The following is a 5,000-nucleotide window of genomic DNA, read 5'->3' on the forward strand; positions in this document are numbered from 1 at the left end:
AAACTGGCCATTTTTTGCTGCGCGAGCGAGCGGAGAGCGGCGAACAGCGAGCGAAGCGCGAGGCAGCACCGTCCCTGCTATACGAAAGCCCCATCCAGCCCTGTGCCACCCGGGGGGTTCCAGGGTGCTGAGATGGCTGACATTTTGCTCCGCTCACGACGGTCACCGCGCCACACAAGAACAGCCCAAAAACAGGCCAAAACAGCCCAAAAACGGGCCAAAACTGGCCATTTTTGGCTGCGCGAGCGAGCGGCGAGCGGCGAACAGCGAGCGAAGCGAGAGGCAGCACCGTCCCTGCTATACGAAAGCCCCATCCAGCCCTGTGCCACCCGGGGGGTTCCAGGGTGCTGAGATGGCTGACGTTTTGCTCCGCTCACGACGGTCACCGCACCACGCAAGAACAGGCCAAAAACTGGCCAAAACAGCCCAAAAACGGGCCAAAACTGGCCATTTTTGGCTGCGCGAGCGAGCGGCGAGCGGCGAACAGCGAGCGAAGCGAGAGGCAGCACCGTCCCTGCTATACGAAAGCCCCATCCAGCCCTGTGCCACCCGGGGGGTTCCAGGGTGCTGAGATGGCTGACGTTTTGCTCCGCTCTCGACGGTCACCGCGCAATGCAAGAACAGGCCAAAAACTGGCCAAAACGGCCCAAAAACGGGCCAAAACTGGCCATTTTTGGCTGCGCGAGCGGCGAGCGGCGGACAGCGAGCGAAGCGAGAGGCAGCACCGTCCCTGCTATACGAAAGCCCCATCCAGCCCTGTGCCACCCGGGGGGTTCCAGGGTGCTGAGATGGCTGACGTTTTGCTCCGCTCTCGACGGTCACCGCGCAATGCAAGAACAGGCCAAAAACTGGCCAAAACGGCCCAAAAACGGGCCAAAACTGGCCATTTTTGGCTGCGCGAGCGAGCGGCGAGCGGCGGACAGCGAGCGAAGCGAGAGGCAGCACCGTCCCTGCTATACGAAAGCCCCATCCAGCCCTGTGCCACCCGGGGGGTTCCAGGGTGCTGAGATGGCTGACGTTTTGCTCCGCTCTCGACGGTCACCGCGCAATGCAAGAACAGGCCAAAAACTGGCCAAAACGGCCCAAAAACGGGCCAAAACTGGCCATTTTTGGCTGCACGAGCGAGCGGCGAGCGGCGGACAGCGAGCGAAGCGAGAGGCAGCACCGTCCCTGCTATACGAAAGCCCCATCCAGCCCTGTGCCACCCGGGGGGTTCCAGGGTGCTGAGATGGCTGACGTTTTGCTCCGCTCTCGACGGTCACCGCGCAATGCAAGAACAGGCCAAAAACTGGCCAAAACGGCCCAAAAACGGGCCAAAACTGGCCATTTTTGGCTGCACGAGCGAGCGGCGAGCGGCGGACAGCGAGCGAAGCGAGAGGCAGCACCGTCCCTGCTATACGAAAGCCCCATCCAGCCCTGTGCCACCCGGGGGGTTCCAGGGTGCTGAGATGGCTGACGTTTTGCTCCGCTCTCGACGGTCACCGCGCAATGCAAGAACAGGCCAAAAACTGGCCAAAACGGCCCAAAAACGGGCCAAAACTGGCCATTTTTGGCTGCACGAGCGAGCGGCGAGCGGCGGACAGCGAGCGAAGCGAGAGGCAGCACCGTCCCTGCTATACGAAAGCCCCATCCAGCCCTGTGCCACCCGGGGGGTTCCAGGGTGCTGAGATGGCTGACGTTTTGCTCCGCTCTCGACGGTCACCGCGCAATGCAAGAACAGGCCAAAAACTGGCCAAAACGGCCCAAAAACGGGCCAAAACTGGCCATTTTTGGCTGCGCGAGCGAGCGGCGAGCGGCGGACAGCGAGCGAAGCGAGAGGCAGCACCGTCCCTGCTATACGAAAGCCCCATCCAGCCCTGTGCCACCCGGGGGGTTCCAGGGTGCTGAGATGGCTGACGTTTTGCTCCGCTCTCGACGGTCACCGCGCAATGCAAGAACAGGCCAAAAACTGGCCAAAACGGCCCAAAAACGGGCCAAAACTGGCCATTTTTGGCTGCACGAGCGAGCGGCGAGCGGCGGACAGCGAGCGAAGCGAGAGGCAGCACCGTCCCTGCTATACGAAAGCCCCATCCAGCCCTGTGCCACCCGGGGGGTTCCAGGGTGCTGAGATGGCTGACGTTTTGCTCCGCTCTCGACGGTCACCGCGCAATGCAAGAACAGGCCAAAAACTGGCCAAAACGGCCCAAAAACGGGCCAAAACTGGCCATTTTTGGCTGCACGAGCGAGCGGCGAGCGGCGGACAGCGAGCGAAGCGAGAGGCAGCACCGTCCCTGCTATACGAAAGCCCCATCCAGCCCTGTGCCACCCGGGGGGGGTTCCAGGGTGCTGAGATGGCTGACGTTTTGCTCCGCTCTCGACGGTCACCGCGCAATGCAAGAACAGGCCAAAAACTGGCCAAAACGGCCCAAAAACGGGCCAAAACTGGCCATTTTTGGCTGCACGAGCGAGCGGCGAGCGGCGGACAGCGAGCGAAGCGAGAGGCAGCACCGTCCCTGCTATACGAAAGCCCCATCCAGCCCTGTGCCACCCGGGGGGTTCCAGGGTGCTGAGATGGCTGACGTTTTGCTCCGCTCTCGACGGTCACCGCGCAATGCAAGAACAGGCCAAAAACTGGCCAAAACGGCCCAAAAACGGGCCAAAACTGGCCATTTTTGGCTGCGCGAGCGAGCGGCGAGCGGCGGACAGCGAGCGAAGCGAGAGGCAGCACCGTCCCTGCTATACGAAAGCCCCATCCAGCCCTGTGCCACCCGGGGGGTTCCAGGGTGCTGAGATGGCTGACGTTTTGCTCCGCTCTCGACGGTCACCGCGCAATGCAAGAACAGGCCAAAAACTGGCCAAAACGGCCCAAAAACGGGCCAAAACTGGCCATTTTTGGCTGCACGAGCGAGCGGCGAGCGGCGGACAGCGAGCGAAGCGAGAGGCAGCACCGTCCCTGCTATACGAAAGCCCCATCCAGCCCTGTGCCACCCGGGGGGTTCCAGGGTGCTGAGATGGCTGACGTTTTGCTCCGCTCTCGACGGTCACCGCGCAATGCAAGAACAGGCCAAAAACTGGCCAAAACGGCCCAAAAACGGGCCAAAACTGGCCATTTTTGGCTGCACGAGCGAGCGGCGAGCGGCGGACAGCGAGCGAAGCGAGAGGCAGCACCGTCCCTGCTATACGAAAGCCCCATCCAGCCCTGTGCCACCCGGGGGGTTCCAGGGTGCTGAGATGGCTGACGTTTTGCTCCGCTCTCGACGGTCACCGCGCAATGCAAGAACAGGCCAAAAACTGGCCAAAACGGCCCAAAAACGGGCCAAAACTGGCCATTTTTGGCTGCACGAGCGAGCGGCGAGCGGCGGACAGCGAGCGAAGCGAGAGGCAGCACCGTCCCTGCTATACGAAAGCCCCATCCAGCCCTGTGCCACCCGGGGGGTTCCAGGGTGCTGAGATGGCTGACGTTTTGCTCCGCTCTCGACGGTCACCGCGCAATGCAAGAACAGGCCAAAAACTGGCCAAAACGGCCCAAAAACGGGCCAAAACTGGCCATTTTTGGCTGCACGAGCGAGCGGCGAGCGGCGGACAGCGAGCGAAGCGAGAGGCAGCACCGTCCCTGCTATACGAAAGCCCCATCCAGCCCTGTGCCACCCGGGGGGTTCCAGGGTGCTGAGATGGCTGACGTTTTGCTCCGCTCTCGACGGTCACCGCGCAATGCAAGAACAGGCCAAAAACTGGCCAAAACGGCCCAAAAACGGGCCAAAACTGGCCATTTTTGGCTGCACGAGCGAGCGGCGAGCGGCGGACAGCGAGCGAAGCGAGAGGCAGCACCGTCCCTGCTATACGAAAGCCCCATCCAGCCCTGTGCCACCCGGGGGGTTCCAGGGTGCTGAGATGGCTGACGTTTTGCTCCGCTCTCGACGGTCACCGCGCAATGCAAGAACAGGCCAAAAACTGGCCAAAACGGCCCAAAAACGGGCCAAAACTGGCCATTTTTGGCTGCACGAGCGAGCGGCGAGCGGCGGACAGCGAGCGAAGCGAGAGGCAGCACCGTCCCTGCTATACGAAAGCCCCATCCAGCCCTGTGCCACCCGGGGGGTTCCAGGGTGCTGAGATGGCTGACGTTTTGCTCCGCTCTCGACGGTCACCGCGCAATGCAAGAACAGGCCAAAAACTGGCCAAAACGGCCCAAAAACGGGCCAAAACTGGCCATTTTTGGCTGCACGAGCGAGCGGCGAGCGGCGGACAGCGAGCGAAGCGAGAGGCAGCACCGTCCCTGCTATACGAAAGCCCCATCCAGCCCTGTGCCACCCGGGGGGTTCCAGGGTGCTGAGATGGCTGACGTTTTGCTCCGCTCTCGACGGTCACCGCGCAATGCAAGAACAGGCCAAAAACTGGCCAAAACGGCCCAAAAACGGGCCAAAACTGGCCATTTTTGGCTGCACGAGCGAGCGGCGAGCGGCGGACAGCGAGCGAAGCGAGAGGCAGCACCGTCCCTGCTATACGAAAGCCCCATCCAGCCCTGTGCCACCCGGGGGGTTCCAGGGTGCTGAGATGGCTGACGTTTTGCTCCGCTCTCGACGGTCACCGCGCAATGCAAGAACAGGCCAAAAACTGGCCAAAACGGCCCAAAAACGGGCCAAAACTGGCCATTTTTGGCTGCGCGAGCGAGCGGCGAGCGGCGGACAGCGAGCGAAGCGAGAGGCAGCACCGTCCCTGCTATATACGAAAGCCCCATCCAGCCCTGTGCCACCCGGGGGGTTCCAGGGTGCTGAGATGGCTGACGTTTTGCTCCGCTCACGACGGTCACCGCACCACGCAAGAACGGACCATAAACAGGCCAAAACAGCCCAAAAACGGGCCAAAACTGGTCATTTTTGGCTGCGCGAGCGAGCGGCGAGCGGCGAACAGCGAGCGAAGCGTGAGGCAGCACCGTCCCTGCTATACGAAAGCCCCATCCAGCCCTGTGCCACCCGGGGGGTTCCAGGGTGCTGAGATGGCTGACGTTTTGCTCCGCTCACGAC

This window comes from Musa acuminata, unplaced genomic scaffold (genome assembly GCF_036884655.1).
Source record: "Musa acuminata AAA Group cultivar baxijiao unplaced genomic scaffold, Cavendish_Baxijiao_AAA HiC_scaffold_539, whole genome shotgun sequence".
NCBI lineage: Eukaryota > Viridiplantae > Streptophyta > Magnoliopsida > Zingiberales > Musaceae > Musa > Musa acuminata.